The sequence below is a fragment of the Tetrao urogallus genome (assembly GCF_951394365.1).
Source record: "Tetrao urogallus genome assembly, chromosome: 4".
Classification (NCBI taxonomy): domain Eukaryota; kingdom Metazoa; phylum Chordata; class Aves; order Galliformes; family Phasianidae; genus Tetrao; species Tetrao urogallus.
In genome coordinates, this window is record NC_136817.1 from 24,272,882 (window position 1) to 24,290,895 (window position 18,014).

Below are 18,014 nucleotides of genomic sequence, written 5' to 3' on the forward strand. Positions count from 1 at the left end.
ATTACAAAAGAAAATAATTCTTAGAAAATGTATAAAATCAGTTAAAATTCCACACTCCTAACCTCTTTTTTACGGCTTATACCTGCTATGATACTTTCCTGGTAATGATACCACAAAAGTAGTAGGTTTTTTTTTTTCTTCTACGTAGGCTCTGAAAAGAGTTCTATTTCATAATATATATATATATATATATTTTTTACAAAGGAGTTATAATTTTCTAATATTTTGTTGAATTTTGAATACTTTGAATACATTTTTGCATCTCTTCTATATTATATGAACATAGTAGATACAAAAAGGAATATGCTGGCCTTTGACTAATTGGAATTCATTCATCAGATTAAAATAAAGTAAATCATCAGGAAGTTTCTTTCTGAATGAAAGCTTGGTGACACTTCATCACTTCATATTCTTTCTTTGATTCACAGAACAACCACTCACACATTTTACTGGCTGGATATGCATCTAATTTCCTAGAGTTACAGCAGGAAAGAAGACTCAGTGGACAATTCTATTTCTGAAATTTTGCACCAGATTTCATTAAATACATAACTGTCCTTTCCACATTTCTCTTTAAGTATCCCTATTTGCAGTAAGGCTGACTTGTTCTTTTCTCCTCCATATGTTCCCCATCTTTAGCTTGTTTAGCCATTTCAGCCCTCAGGCCTCTGCTTTGAAATGTAGAACCTGTAATTCTTGGACTGCCTCTCCTATCTTTACAATACTTTCAATCTTCTGTATATTTAGCTTTTCTTATTATGTAAAAGAGTTCTCATTGAGATACTATTACACTTGATCACACCCATGAGGCTAGTAATGATCTTTGAAAAAGAAATAACAGAAAAACAACAACAACAAAGTAATTATTTGATGAAAACAATTAGATATACTAACGTGGAAGTTATAGGTAAAGTATAATGGAAAAAAAAAAAGAGGGAATCTGACGTGAAAAATAATGTTTAATTAGTGATATTAAAAAATGCACATAATTTGACTCCTGAACTAAAAAATATTTCATTTGTTGTATTTTCTATTCAGGTTGCTTATTGTTATACAGAGAAATCATGTGACTCCCTTTCATATCCCTTCTCTACAGTCGTTTATGTTATCTTTTTGGATAAATGGCTGTAAAAATGACTGCTTGCTGGTGCTGGTGGATTTTTTGGTGGTAGATAACTGTTTCAGAATATGAAACAGTCATGCCTTAAAAATATATGCTAGGAGTACATAAGACAAACTCTTTCATCTTCCATGTATTTTGGGTACTAAAAGGTGAATTACGAACTCTCCTGACATGGTCTATATATGCATTTTTCCTGAGCAAAATGTACTTCAAGTAGAACAAAAATGGTGTTGAAAAAGGAATTTCTGAGTGGTTCGAGTGCCAGGAGCAAAACCTATATTCAAACTGCCTCTTCTGAACCTATGCTGGTTATCTCTCAAGAAAATTAACTTAAAGTCAAATTATCACTAGAATTTATCACCTTTGCAAGATACTATGATTAACTCAACAGTCTTACACACGTAATTTTGTTCCTAAACTCTTCGTAAGCAAGAGAGTTAAAAAAGTAATCAAAGTGGACAGATAGAAAGTGATGCTATTAAATATGCTTACTATACCTGCTGTGAGTTTTTAGACAACAAAGCTATAAGATATTCCCATTTTATTTGAAATGCAAAGCAAAATACTTGGGCACCTCTTTGGTGATGAGGATTATTTCCTAAATCTCCAGGCATGACTTAATGACAATTTCTCCCTTGGTCCTGTGCAGCTAATTGTATAACAGAAGGTGAAGCACTATTGTTACAATGAATACATGTGTATGTCAGGACAATGTGAAAGTACATCCCGAGGAGGCTCGGGAGACTTAATATTAGTTGTTCTCAGCAGTGGCTTACACACAGTCTTACCTAATGAGTTCATACTTGTGAGGTATGCTAAACTCTGCTGTGGCAAGGTTGCTAGCCATTTACTTTCTCTCTAACATTCAATCTGCGGATACTTAGCCCTTACTCATATTAAAAACCCAGTGGTTAATAATTCAGTGATCTTAATGTTATTCTTTCTATTCTTTATTGTCACATTTTATGTTTAATAGATAAATAGAGAACACATTCAATTGAGAGCCTCAAAGTAAAAGCTCACATGATTTCTGACACAAAATAGTAGGCGTGTCATTAGTGAGGCATTAATTAGAGTATATGTAGTGGAAATGCTAAGTCAAGGCTTGAAGCAGTGATTGAGCACCTGGGGGGAAGACAGGACAACTTGGGGGAGTGACAGAAGTGGGGTCCCAGACCTCATTTAAGGAGAAATGGTGGCATCTTGCTGAAGAGTAAGTAAAATAATGATTGAGAGAATTGAGTCAAACTGTTTTCTGATGTATACTGTCTGCCACATTCTCCAACTTTTGAAGTAATTAGAAAATAGTAAGTTACAGTACTTCTGTTTTTCAAAATTGCAGAATTCAGTGGTGCCATTGTGGCAAAACATTTGCCATTGGGTAAGGAATGAACAGATGATGAAGCACTACTGTACCTGATTTGGGAGTATAGAAGTATAGGTAGTGAAATTATCTTTGGAGATGTGATTTTGTTGTTGTTGTTGTTGTTGTTAACAGAGCAAAAGAAAGGTTACACTTGTTCACAGTAAAATGTGTATTATTCCTGCATGAAGCTGAACTTAAATAGGACTCATGTAATTGAACAGCTTGATTTTTAATAGTTTGATAGGAAAAAAAGCAAGAATTAATTGCCATGCAATCAAATAAATTGAATGAGCATGCATGAGAGCTTCTGAAACAACTGTCTCTGTTGTGCACGTTCTGACATTAAATGCTAATTATACTAATATTTTGGTTTTTTTCAGTACTTTTTTTCTTTTTTTTTTTTTTCGGGAGCACTTCTTTCCATTTTTGTGGATAACTGGAAATGACTTTTTTGGGTCACACTTGCAATATTTTTCTGTCCTGAGATGAGGATTGGCTATTATTGGCATTGCTTATAAGCTTTAGCCAAAAGTGCCATAGTAGCACTGTGGTTTCTTGTCTGCCATTTCAGAGTTTCATCATCACACATTTGAAAACGTGCTTTGGTCTTTGTTATTGCACCATTTCCCATTCCTTGTTGCAGGAAACTTTCTGTATACAATTTTATGTTATTATAACTGCTATGAATACAGATATAATAGCTTATAGGAAAATCATGTTTTTAATATTTATATGTTACATAAACGCTAGGAGAAACACGTGGAATATTTCTGGATGTTTAGCAGAGGCCCTCTTGTATTTATTACTTATTATGCTGTAGAAGTCTTGTTTTTTTGAGCAATGTTACTGTGATAGGAATGGGAAAAATCTTGCAGTGCAATGTATGGTTCACAGGAGTTAAAACTGCATAGGGTTTTGAGTTTCTGCCTGCTTAATTTCTCTATTATGTAATTTATTATAGAAAAAAAAGTTTTACTATTTTAAAATTACTGTCAAACTTCTCCAGAATGTATTTTCAGGGGACAGCAGAGTATGTGTGTATAAAAAAAAAAAACCAAAACATTTCTTCTCAGTGACCACCTAGGATCCCTTATGGTCTCAGTAATTGCCACGTTGCTTGGAATAACTTCCTTACTGAACTGTCGATGGAAAGACTATGGCAAGCAATTTGTTATGAATTAATGAGGCAGAAATGAAAATGCAGTGAAATATACATAAATATATATACCAAAACATAAATTACAGCAAATAAAAGACCAGAATAAAAATATAGTAACATTTCCTTGTAAATCAGCTACTGCTTGTTGGATAACTGCTGCCCCTGGGTAAACTGACATTTTCATATGCACTAATTAGCAAAGAGGTCAAATAAAAATTCAGTTTAAAAAATTTCATTTGTGGTTTTTTTTTTTTAGTCTCTATGGAGAAAATAATTAAAAATAACCTCCGGAACAACTGATAAAATAAAACAGTAGGTGTTCTGTTTCTCCATAGCAGGACTGGTTTATTATCTCTATCTAACTAACTGTGAATGAGTTGGGGAAAAAAACAAATGTAGATTTTTTTATATATATATATTTTTTAATGCAGGCTGAAAAGTAGCTGTATGCTGAAGTATGAGACATTGTTGCCATGTATACAGACACGCTTTTAGATCTAATGAAAGGCTGATGCATGGAACAGCAGTGCCAAGGCTGCCCTGATGAACTAAGCCTAATGTCTCTTCTACTTGCTAGGCGTGCCTGCAATGCTGTGCGCTCATGTTGGCAACAGCAATGAGCTCTCTGCTAATCAGTGCGTATAGAAATATCCAATTACATAGGCGCAGTAGTGACTTGAATAAAAACAAATGAACTACCTGAAGATAGAATCTGTATTTCCAAACCAGCAACAACGTGAATTCTTGATTTCCCAGCTAAAACTTCCAACTTCTGGAACTGCAATTTTTATCTTTGTGAAAAATGAAAGAATAAATAGTAGAATATTTAACAGTAGTATTGTCCATTCTCAGAACTGGTGTCTGCAAGTTCTTGTAGTATTGTAGTAAACCTCCATGTAAAATAGCAAAATCATTCATTGAATTAACAATGAAAAGCTGAGAGTGTGTCTGATTTCAAAACCAAAGACCACGACATGCCTCAGTTCCCTTGTTTCTTCAGCATATGTTGCTCTTTGATGAGTTGCTGTTCTGTTCTACAGTGAAGGAATAGTACAGAAGAACCACAGAAAGATTTTTGCTTTTTGCACCTTTCTCAGACCTCATTTATTCTGTCCAGGACTGTGACAAGAAGAATGTTAAGCGTCTCTCTCAGCTTCCCTGTCACAGTAGTGAAGTCACAGATAGCTGTGACATTGTATTGCAAGCACATGTATAAGCAGTCCCACTCAGCTGATGTAGAGAGGTGTAAGTCTGCCTGGGTCAGAATGTGTGTCGTTCAATCTGTCAGTAGGGTGTTGTTAGAGTTAGGGTACAACGTTTTGGTTGTAATTGGACTTGATAATGAAGGTCTTTTCCAACCTGAGCAATTCTATAATTCTATTTTAACAAGAGGAAAAAGAAGGAAAAAGGGGAGGGGGAAAAAAAAAAAAAGCCACAAACCCACAGCATATTCCCAATACAACAATTTGAATAAAAGCTATTTCAGAATTTCAACCACAAACTTACGATCATAGAAGTGTATTCACATAAATTGTATGAATCACATCAGCTAAATCCCAGGGCTGCTAAGATTGAAAAAGCTGCTAATCAGTAAGCCACGAATTTCTGCATAATTTGTTTTGAGAAATATCCTCCTCTCAAAATACGCTTAAAAGGTATGTCTCACTGTCAAATGTTCACTTAAATGAAGATGAAATTTGTTATAGTTTATAGTGAAAATAAAATTATATATACATAATTGCGTGCAACATTTATTTTCAATTTAGTATGCATATAATCTTGTCATTTACAGATCAAGTGCTTTCTGTTCAGTAATTTTTACTACTTAACTATGTCCATTAGTTTTGTATTGATGGACTTGCTGCTTGCTTGCCGATGCATAATTATGTACTTTTACATATATGGTGCATTACTGCAGTGTGCTGTTTCAAGATATAAACATTTCATGAGGATGAACTTGGCAGGATGTTTTTCCATATAAAAGCTACACAAAAAAAGGCAATTTTTACTCCACTAAAGTCAGAGAGTCAGGTTTTTCTCAGTAGGAGCTAATAAAAGATTTCATGTCATTATATGCTGTGTCATGTTCTGTAAACAAGTGAAGAAAGTATATTTCAGAAATCCTTCCACAATTTTTATATACATATAATGATATTTTTCATTTCAGTCTCTATGGAGAATTAATCTTAGGCAAGACCAGTAAGAATATGAAACTGCCATTTAATACTTTTGAAATACCCTGAGACAATCCTAGTGACATTTTTCCCAGAAATAAAAGCAATTCTTTTCATGATAAAAATTCCAATATACAAGATAAGTAAACCAAGTTCATTTTATCCCCTTGTGAAGTTAGGTGCATTTTCTTAATAAATAGTTGCAAGTATGGATCATAGAGCAGAAACATGATAAACACAGTTAAGATCTGGATTATGCTTATAGCAAATGTGTTTATTTTTCCTTTTTTTTTTCAAGGCATTCATACGTATATCATATATATATATGTATACATATGTATACATTCACATACATATGTGAATGTAATTGTTCAGTACCCAAAATAAAATATCAGGCATGAATTCTTCAATACTATGCTATGCCATGTGCACCAGGAAAATGGACTTGTTTTTATTTGTCTTTTGTTCTTGCTTTTAGATCCTGTTGCTTTATGTTAAGATTATTAATGCTTTGTCAACCATACCCAAGGCATTCACATTGCTCCTGTTTTGGCTTGTCATTTTCAGAAAATCTAAAAAGTTGAGATTTAAGTAACTTATTTTTTGTTTCTAAAAAAAGATGGTATTTATTTTACATGTTACACAGATGCCAAAAATCTTTGCTTTCCTGAAGCCTATAGAAAAAGATGACTCAAGCCAAGATTTTCTGAGGAAATCTTAATGACAACTGATCTAAATATTTTGCAAATGTTTTATAATATGTTTCCCAGGTACAATCTGGTCCATTTGGTCATCTTAATAGAAATGTTTTTTATTCCACCGTCAAGACTTTTTAAAAAACATATTAGTATTTCCAAATCTATATGATAACTGAGTTGGCATTTGCTATTTCCCAATATTATGCTCCCAGAGCTACAGTCAGCTTTCAAAATGTAGAATTATCTTACAGAAAGTAAAATGACCATTTCCCAAATTTATTTTTTACTCACTGTGCTAACACTTATAAGCAAAAATTTGGTGATAATGATATACGTATTTATAATTACAGCATTTTTTTGGTATTTTTTAGCAAGCCAATAAACAAAAATAGAAAATGCAGCTCAAAAACTCTTAGTGTATAGCCAAATGTTATTGTTCATATATGAAGCATGAAATAGTTGACTGTAGATTTGTTTCTTTTGTACACCTGCTAAATCTCCTGGACACATTAAAAGCAAGACCTGGCTTTAAAGTAGAATTTGGCCAACTGCAGTGTTAGCAGCCATCATAACTTGTTTCAGCATCCCCTGAACTTCTCTGATGTTGTATCTGCCAGTAATGAAGCCATCAGCAGCTGGAAAACCTGAAATGCTTCTTGTGCAGCTACCAGATGACATCCACTATTATTTTGCTGCTAGCATCATGAGGGAGGGACGCTTAGCTTCTAAGTGTTAGCTTCTAAAGTATAGAAGACTAAGTAACTTCTGGAATTTGAGGGTTTTATTCTGGCTTTGAAAAAAATGAAAGTTGGCTACAGGAGTATTTTGTTTGCCTGTTAATTAGTTATTGCCTTGGAGGCAAGCTCATCTGCTGAAGTATAAGTTTGCCAGGCCTCTGAAGTATATTTTCATTTGTACACATTGCAAGCTGAAATGATGTCTCAAACTGGAAAGATAAACAAGAGTTCATTATCACTGCTGAAAAGTCCAGCACAAAAATACTTCAGCTGACAATCCTATTCTTGGCGCTTTTGCTACCATTTTGCTTCTTGTAAGTGTGCTGTACTTGATATATTTGTTGAAATCAGAAGTATGAAAAAAGGTTTTGCTTATTATGCTTTCCATTCATAATATAAAATATTTGCATTGATTGGAGGATGGTGAATCTAATTTAGGAGGAAAAAGTTGATAATACAAGGGTCATTGCTTTAAATTGTCTTTCCCAGAGTTAACTGAAATATACTGTAAATCATATTGGACATTTATGTTTAATAAATGTAAATAAATTGCAGGTATCAGCTCCTCAGGTTTTAGTCGATCATTGGTAAGATACAGATTGCTTTTTAATATTTAAATAAGATAATACTAAGTTCTTCCAATTAAAATCTTAAAAACCTAGAATCTTTCATATGCATTTAATTTTTTAATTAGCTCTCCAACATCTTACAAGGAAGCTTAAACAAGATAAGCAACTGTTGTTTCATTCTGGAAGTTGTATTAGGCAATATTTGAATTTATTGGAAAAGCTTACGTTAATTTTCAGTAGTTGCCACTGAAGTTATTTGGAGGCTGTAATGTATGATATTGTAAATATAGTTTTGGGAAAATTGATTTGAGATAGGAAACGGAAAAATAATGATCAATTCTGATAGAATGGGTGGTGGTGTTCTCATGTGGTAGTGAAAATTAGCACCAATGCACCCTTAAGTGAAGGCCAAAGAACAAGTGGTGTTCTTGACACATCTTGTGTAGTTCAACACTTGTTCCACTATAAGCTGAGCATTAGAAAGCATTTCATTTTCATGCCTAATACAAATTACTCAGTACTCTGATCCTTGGAGGAAGTAATGTTTATTTATTGAGGTGAAATGTCCAAGAGAGATTGCATGGGTACGCTAAATTAGACTTGTTAAATGTAATGGAAGTTTTACCACATGAAATCACTCTGACTTAAATCTCCTGGGGAGGGGATGCAATTTGGAGATAATGTGTCACACTCTCTCCTGGGGTGAGGACCAGCCATCTTTATGATGTGATCCGTGTGTATCTTCACTTGAGAAATAAAACAGAGGAAAGGATCAGTTCCTCCTGGTCCAATCTGAGTGTGGACAATGCTTTGTTTCCACACATTTGAAAAGGAATTCTAAGAAAATGGGTAAAGAATGCACAGCTAGTTATCCAACCTGAAAGCCTTCCTGGGGCATAGTATAGGATGAATAAGTTCTGAGGGCAATCAGAGAGCAAGGACAGTTCACTTGAGTGTATATGGCACCTAGCAGGCATGTTCAGCTGAGCAGATAGGACCAGACATTTCCAGCAAGGGGCAATGACAATCAGTGGGCTTACAGATATTTTTAAATCTTAGAAGTTGTATATAATAACACTAATGTTATATATGTAAGTATAATTACAAAAATAATTACAAATAATACACAAATAATTACAAATAATACACAAAATACACATAATATACAAACATAAAGCAATAACTTTAACAGAAAAGGAAAATAAAGCAGAGCTCTATATTACTCCGTACTTAAACTGAACTACTGAAAACCATGTGCTATAAAAAAAATGTTTAGTCCTCATGATAAAATATAAATTTTAAAAATTGATAGTTTAATCGCTGAAGAACTTAACTGGCACTTTGAAAAATAATCCCTTACCTCAGTGTTTGGTATCTTTAATTTCAGTTTCAAGACAGCTTTTCATTGCTCGTTTCATGTTTGCCACCAAATGTTTTAATCAGTAACCTAACTTCAAAACAGAGCATTTGGCACCTAAAAGAAGGGACAGGAACTTTGTTTTAGATATATTTTCTGGTAATACTTGTTTGTTTATTCTTAGATGTATAATGGTACTGAGATAAAATACTGAAGCTTTTTTTGCCTAGAAAATCTGCTCTTTCCTTAACACTTCCAGGGATGGTGACTCCACCACCGCCTTAATTAACCTGTTCCAATGCCTAACCACTCTTTCTGAGAAGAAATTCTTCCTAATATCCAACCTGAACCTTCCCTGGTGTGACTTGAAGCCATTCTTTCTTGTCCATTCACTAGTTACATGGGAGAAGAGGCCAACTACTCACACAACCTCCTTTTAGATAGTTTTAGAGAGCAACAACATCTCCCCTAAGCCTCCTCTTCTCCAGACTAAACAATTCCAATTTCTTCAGTCACTTCCCATAAGTCTTATGTGAGTCTGTACTCCAGACCCTCCACTGGCTTCATTGCTCTTCTCTGGATATGCTCCATTATCTTTCATCTGAAAATGCTTAATGACAGAAGGGTTACATTAAATCCTTTTCTGTAGAGTGCGGATGTACAACTGTAACTAAAAATAACCCCTGTTTCGGCTTGTGGGGACAGGAGCAGAGGGGACAGGAGCAGAAGGGAGAGTTGGTCAGTCCAAAAATAGTATCCTTGTATCTACAAATTTACAGAAAAAACATACTTAGTTTTACAAGAAAGCAAGGCTTCTCAAAAAAAATATTGACAAACTTATCAATAACAGCACACATTTTTCTCCAAAATATTTGACTGTTATATGAACAGTAGAAGCTGCTTTTTCAATGTGTAGTAGTTCGGATTTCTAAAACAGACACATAATGTGTTTTCTTTTGCAAACATTTCATAGATGGTCTGCTTTCTGCTGACACTGGTATTGCAGATAACCTCCTGCTGTCCCGGGGAAATCACATGTTAAGTAGTGCTACCTGTCAGAATTGGGAGCATGTATATTGAAGCAGTATATCTGCCTACAAAAATCATTTTACAATATTTTCATCTGCAAGCTATTGGTGCTTTCAATCATGGAGGATGTTTCTGCTCTTATTGTGCAGTGACACGTCAGGCTGGGCATGTAAAGTAATGCAGTGTGACTGATACAAGCTGATGTTACACTTCACAGCACAATGCTTCATAATGTGTTATGTCAATGGGAGTGTTTAAAAAAAAATTCTCCAGGAAAATCTAAGTAATAAATAACTATAGTAACTAATAAAAGAAATTAAAAAAAAAAAAACAAAAAAAAACAAAAAAAAACTTTCCCACCCATCTCCCTCAAAAAAGAAAAGAGACAAAAACATAGAGCAAAAATGAATTCTGAAGGATCATTAACATTAATAATAGTAGGTTATTTTTATAACATGCATACAGATAAAGAAAGTGAAAGTATTTTGTTTTATATGATCTATTATTATTATTTTTTTTTTACAGAGTAAAAATTACTTCACATTTGAGATCTTTCAATGCCATGTATTTCTAGAGGAGGAGTAAAAGTAATGTATTTTAATGTGCTTCAAGGTTTTTTGCTTATAAGGCAATATGTTTTCAAAATCCAAAACAGAAATACTGATTATATTGAATTTCCTTCTCCATTACTGTTTTTAAGATCACATAAGAAAATCTTATTCCTGAGTTCATTGTGGGTTCTTTTTTTTTCTTTCTTTTGATGCTGAACTTCTATGTCTGCTTTTCAAGATATATTTTAATTTGGTTTATAAACCCAATTTTTCTTGAAAATCACCTTGCTACATAGAAACTAGTGTGGTGATCTCTCCCTTGTTATTGCAGGCTTCTTGCAGTATCTTCCTGTGAGTACTCCTAAAAAGAAATCTTTCCATCTTTCTCTCTAATTCAGTTTTCATGTATCAAACTGTTTCATTCAGTTGCTGATGTTGTCCATTCTAACTGCATGTAAGCGCTATTTGCTGCTCAGAGTTTTGCAGTTTGTGGTCAGAGAGCCAGGCAGCCTGTCCTGCAGCTGGTGGAGTATTCACGGAACTCAGTGGGTATTTTAGGTTCCACTGAACTGATGCACTCAGCATTTCTAATGTGCATCTTTTTCAGTGCCCATAGTCTGAATGAGTGTTAAATTGGCTGGATGGTATCCCAGAAATTTCTAGCTTTAATGATGTATTACATAACAGCAAGTTCTATCACAAATGACAGTCACGGTTCTAGCACATGATGGTCTCATGTAGATATGTACGCAGGAATAAACTGAAGCCATTCCTCGATGTTGAGAGCAAGACGAAAGCTGAGGCCAGCACAGCTCCAGCCTGCCACACTATGGCTCACTCCAGGAAGCACAAAACTCTGCAGTGCACATCTGGCTGCAAGAAGACAGCGCTGGATCTGCAACTGCAAGTGGGAACAGCAAATGGATGCCATCAGCTTCTGCATGGGCTGAGTGGGAAGCTTAAAGGGTTGGAGGGAGTCAAAGCCTGGTATTTCAGTGTACACAACATTGACTACAATCACAGTGTTTGACTATTATACAGTGAACTTTAGTCTTCTACACTCTTTACAACAAGTTTCCAAAGTTGCAGTTCATACATTTCCAGAAATCCAGGTATTAAAGTTATTCAAGCATCTTCTGCAAATTATTCTTATCTTAATTGCACAGACATTTTGCAACATGGTGATTATTATTAGCATTATTAGGCTGATTTGTTGTTATTGTGGACTTCATCTAGGTTCAGCTGCTCCAGATAGGTAAGTATTAATGATCACATTTGCACCATATTTTTATAATTATTTTCTGATAATATGAAAAGCGAAGTTAACAACAAGGAGAAGTTGACCTCCAATTCTCTATCTGATTGCTTTTGCTCTTTTGAATTTTCCCTGAAAATGCTCTTTTATATTATTATTTTGTTTCCTGATGAAACTAGCCATAAAAGTACCTTGAAGCCTAATATGTTTGGTTACAGTATTCAGTATTTGGCTAGGAAAACAATTAAGGACGGTTTCAGTCATTCTTACTTTCTTCATGCAACACTAAAAGCTGATACAGGAGCAGCAATAGAGAACTTTCCTTGATTTTTGCTGTTTACGCTCACCATACCCTTAAGCTACAATTTGCCACTCACATTAGGTAGGTGCTTTTTAATCAACAGAGGACAAACAAAGTCTTACAAAACCTTACAAAAGCCTTACAAAAAACCCCTCTGATATTTCAATAAGAATAGCAAGAATTTTCCCTTGCTCTACTGCTGTTGTTGTTTAGAAGCCCTGAAGAGTTTACCCTGTGTAAATCAGCATTTATCTCATTTTGTCTACATTGCAGATATCTATATTCAACTCATTGTACAAGTGAAGAAAAACAGGCAGTTTCAGAGATCAGTTTATCTCACCTGTTTCAGGTATGTGCTTTACACTTGATGTTTCTCATTGCTTCTCACTGTTTCTTTCCAGGCATGAAAGGGACTCCAAATGCCAACATGCATGACTTTTTCTGATTGAATGAATGGGACTTCTGATCTGACACACCTGTTCCAATATCCTGGTAACAGTCTCAGATGCAGACTCAACATTTAAGTCTAACTTCAGATAGAACCACACTGGAAAGCACATAAATACACATGCAACACATGAATGTCAGTGCATTTACTTCAGAAGAGACTTCAGCTAAGCTCCTACATAACTACTGTGATTAGATATCTGTGTTAAAGTAGGACTAAAACAGATCTACATAAAAAAAAGTAAAAATCATTTTTTCATCCACTAACAGACAACACAGGAAAAATAAGATGAAATGAGTGCAATACTGTCTCCTTCCCCTCACCCCCTATTTTTTTTTTTTTTAATTTTTATTTTTTTTTACTACATGCACCTATAGGATTGAAATATTGCCTAGGTATTACTGTGATATCTGTGTCTCAGAAAAGGCAAGGGAAGAACAAAAACAGGCTGCAATCCAGCAGCTAGGCAGGGGTCTTGCACTCTGCACACAGCTGGAAGGCTGCAGGAACAGATGCACACTGTGTTACAAGTGCCAGTCCTGATAGTTACATGCTGTAGTACAGAGGAGCCCTTAGTCAGGTAAGTGCTATCATACAGAACATTTCATATGAATTTTATTATTTCTGGAAGGTTAAATAACATTAAACCAACACGAAAACTGACTAAAGGTTACAGCCTTTGTTATTACAAATCTTTTGCAGTTAGCTTAGAGTTCTCTTGGGGTGAGGGTGGTAGAGGCAAGAGCAAGTGTTGTAACATGAGATCCGACATCATCTGATTTATTCATTGGCTTCTATGGTGGAATATGTTACCTACTTGATTCATGTTTTAAAAAGGAAATTATTATAACTGAATCTTAGTCATAGCCATAAAAGGAGTCATCTTGGAATGGACTAGAGAAGCAGTGCACTGGTATTTGAGTTCATAGAATCATAGAATAATAGAATAGAACCACAGAATGGTTTGATTTGAAAGAGACCTTAAAGATCATCTTAATTCCAAGCCTTGTGCCATGGGCAGGGTTACTACCTACCAGATCAGGCTGCCCAGGGCTACAGCCAACCTGGCCCTGAATGCCTCCAGGGATGTGATATGAACAACTTCTCTGGGCAACTTGTTCCAGTGCCTCACCACTCTCACAGTAAAAAACTTCCTAATACCTAATCTTAACTTACCCTCTTAATTTAAAGCCACCATTCCTTGTATCACCATCACTACACTCCCTGATAAAGAATCCCTCTTCAGCTTTCCTGTGGCTCCTGTTAAATACCTGAAGGCCAGTATAAGGTCTCACTGGAGCTTTCTCTTCTGCTGTTGGAGAAGGTTCAGAGGAGGACCACAAGTATATCAAAGGGCTGGAGCACTTCTTCTGTGAAGAAAGGATTAGGGAACTGGTCTTGGTTTGCTTGGGAAAGAAAAGGCTCTAGGAAGACCTCATTGCAGCTTTCCAGTAGTGAAAGGAAACTTCTAAGCAGGAAGGGAAGTAACTTTTTACATGAACTGATAGTGATAGAATAAGGTGGAATGGCTTTAAACTAAAAGAGTGGAAATTTGGATTAGATGTTAGGAAGAAATTTCTTACTCAGAGGACAATGAGACACAGGAACAGACAGCCCAGGGAAGCTGTGGATGCCCCATCCTGGAGGTGCTCAAGGCTACGTTAGATGGGATCCTGGGCAGTCCGATTTAATGAAAGACAACCAAGCATGACAGCAGTTGGAACAAGGTGATCTTTAAGCATATTCTTTAGAAATGGCATATTTTTCTTCTCTTAGGTCTCTGAAGTAGGAAGCATCTGTACTTCCACACATTGAAGAATGACACTATGACCTGTTTTTCACTGTGTTCTTCATTTTGACATAAGGCATATTCACCTCAGTGCCAAGAGGTATCATATGCTGTTAGATATGGTCATAATGAACCAACCATTTAAACAGCCTAGCTAAGCTTAGTAGAAAGCATTTATAAACATACAACTAACACTAGTTAAAATAATTTGAATTACTTTTATCTATTGTTTACAGTTGCCTAAAAGAATCTCCATAGATATGCTTTCAGTAAGCTAATTCACATGGGGGGAATGTCTAGTAAGTCTAATTCATTCTTTCCAAACAATATTCTTCTGTAAGGGAAACTTACAGTTTATCCATATGCTTCTATCCTAGATCTTTTCTGAAAATTATTTGAAAGCTAGAACAATGGCTGTTAACTATCTCTGCTTGCTTATGGTATGATTTTTTTTCTTTTAAAGTGTAGGGAAGGGAGGTATCATTTTATCTTTTATTTTGGAAAAAGAGGCTTCATTCAGAGATTTCCATTGGCTTTCTTTAATAAGAAACATCAATATTAAGAGTTTTGATTATAATATCTTGACCAGTTAGAACATGAAACAATGCTTCATAATACTTTATAGAAGCCACATGCAGTCAGTTTGTATTTTTGTTATCTGTCTTTTGTGTTTGTGTCTACTATTTTCTTTCAAACCTTTTTGATTTGTTTTGCTACAACAGGATCCTGTACCAGCAGTGTGACGTACCAAAACGTAGTGTTATCTAAGAGGATCAAGTGTCTATGATTCTTAAAACAACAACAAAAAAGGGCATTTATAAAAAAGTGTTTTTGAAAATGGATCTAGACAGAAGAAACAGTTTAGGAAAGAGGAACTGAGACATTAATTCCCTGGTACTAGGTAGACTGGAATAATTTGTCTTAAATAGGTAAGTAATATGTTACTCAGATTCTACTTTTAATGGAAAACTAAATATGATTTTTTGGTTTTCGGTTTTTATTTTTATTTTTATTTTTAATAGACTTGATGAATGCCAGCTCTGAAGTGAAAAGATACAGGAACAGGCTGTATCTAACTGTGACTGCACAATGTGGAAAACAGAATAGTTAATACAGTAAAGCTGTGAGTGAACTCATCCCCCCATCACCACTGCATCTTCCAGACTCAGAGCTCTTCTTTTGTCTTTGCTGGAAGCGGAAACAGGGACTCTCAGAGAGCTCTTCTAGACAGTGTGGATGCTGTAACACACAAAGGAGTGTTGTGAATGCTGAACTTTGGTGTAACTGAGGCTTGGGAAGTTGCCTGAGGCTATGCAACAGTAGCATCAGTGGGCCAGAAAACTGCAAATGGTTGTTATGAGAAGGATAAGGAGCAAGCTAAATCTTGTAAGAGCTGAAAAATACCTGCAATGGGAGGAAAAGAAAAATAGTTTGTAAGGTGTTGGCTGCAGACAGTGTTGCTGGTCTGTTTGTTTTTAATTTAATTAAAATGTATAATTATGCCCAGGGAACCTTGAAGCTTGCATTTTTAAAGCTTGAAGTTGTAGAGCCTTACAGGGAGCTTGAGCTCAGTGCTTGCCAAGTCAGGAGCTTCCTCTTGAGCTTGCAACAGAGACCATGAGGCTTCTAGAAAGCTTTCTCCATGTTTTACTCTCTCCATCTTGTTTTAACTGAAATATATCTTAGTTGTTACTAAGCGTGGCTATGCTAGCCTTGCCTAGACCAAATAAGGTTGGTTTAGGCGATTTTGGCCTAGCCATATGCTCCTGCTCCAATGTTTTCATGTTAGCTAGTTTCCCTGTATTTATTTCATTAGTTTTTAATAGTCACTCCTTAAGATCTGATAATTTGAAAATCTTATGGACTTTGAACTTTGGTTGAAAGCATGCTTCTACTAGAACAGCCTTATTGTTTGCAGGAAGCCAAATCTGAAGGCAGAAAACGTGATTCAAGTTTATTCACAAAATCCTTTTAAAATTATTTAAATTTTAATGTTTTTTCCTCAAATGCTATTGCTTTTTGGAATTTGTATGCATGTGCTATTCTTTCATCTAGCTTTTCAGGAAATACAGAGTATATCAATACAATGAAATCACAGTGCACGTTCCCAGTCATTACCTCACTCACTTGGGAATGAGAAATATCTGAGCTGCACCTACTGACATAAATAGAGTGGAAATGGGAACTAGTCTACTGCTTTACAGTAGAGTAGAAGGTAAGAGTTTGCAGTGTAAGCATATGTGTTCACAAACAAAATAAAGGAATTTGTAAGAAATAAATTTGTCCTGATAAAAATAGTACTGATATCATGTCAGTTGTCATTTCCATAATTGAGTCTTGCTTAACAGATGTTTTATGAAATTTGCATAGTGATGCTGATGTTGCGTGAAGCTTTTCCTGCAACATATGTTGCTTGGTTTTTTTAGGTCAGTGATTACTGTACACACAGATGAATACAGAAGAGTGTTCCTAATTCTTTTTACTTTATTTGCTGATGTTAAATCAATAGGCAAAGTGATAAATCGGATCTTGTCTTCCAAAAATCAGTTTCACTGTTTCCATCATATTGTCATACTTCTAGAAAGCTTCTAGACTCATTCAGCAGAAGATTCTTCTGGTTAATTATTTAGTTAACTGATAACTGCAGGCAACCCCAAATTCACAAACTATGTGCCTATCTTGCCATATCTGTATCTAAAAATATATATGTTAGAGTTAATGAATGAGACACCTCTAGTTTTCAATCTTATTTTTGTATCCAATTTTTATCTGAAAGTTTGGGATTTTTCCTGCCTAATAAACTAATAAAACAGGATAAAGCCATTTCAGTAGTTCAGTGAAGGCTTGATTTTTGTTGTTGTTTTTTTAATTGAGTGGAAGACATTTTTATCTGGAGCAAAGAAGCTAATTTGCTCCACTGCTATCAACCACCCCCATAAGAACCAGTGTTGGGGATCACAAGGCTACTTCCAGCTGTTTTTAGAAGGCCTCATCAACTTCTTCCTCCTGATCAGGCGGCCTATAGTACACACCCACAGCATTGTCCAGGGTTGGTGATTTCACCACCTCCCTGGGCAGCCCATTCCAGTGCCTGAACACTCTTTCACAAAAGCAGCGTTTCCTAACATTCAGCCTGAATCTCCTCTGGTGCATCCTGTCTGTCAGGTATGCTAGACGCACACCACATCTTGGTGTCATCTGCAAACTTGCTGAGGTGCACTCAACATCACTGCTGATGTCTTTGATGAAGATGTTAAATGGCATCAATTCCAGCACTGACCTTTGAGACTTGTTGCTGACCTCTAAGCAGACATTGAGCTATGGACCATCACTCTCTAGGTACAATCTCATAAAAAGTTCCTCATCTATCAGACAGTCCACCCATCAAATCCATATCTTTCCAATTTGGAGACAAGAATGTTGTAAGGCTTTTTGTTGATGGCCTTACTGAAGTCCAG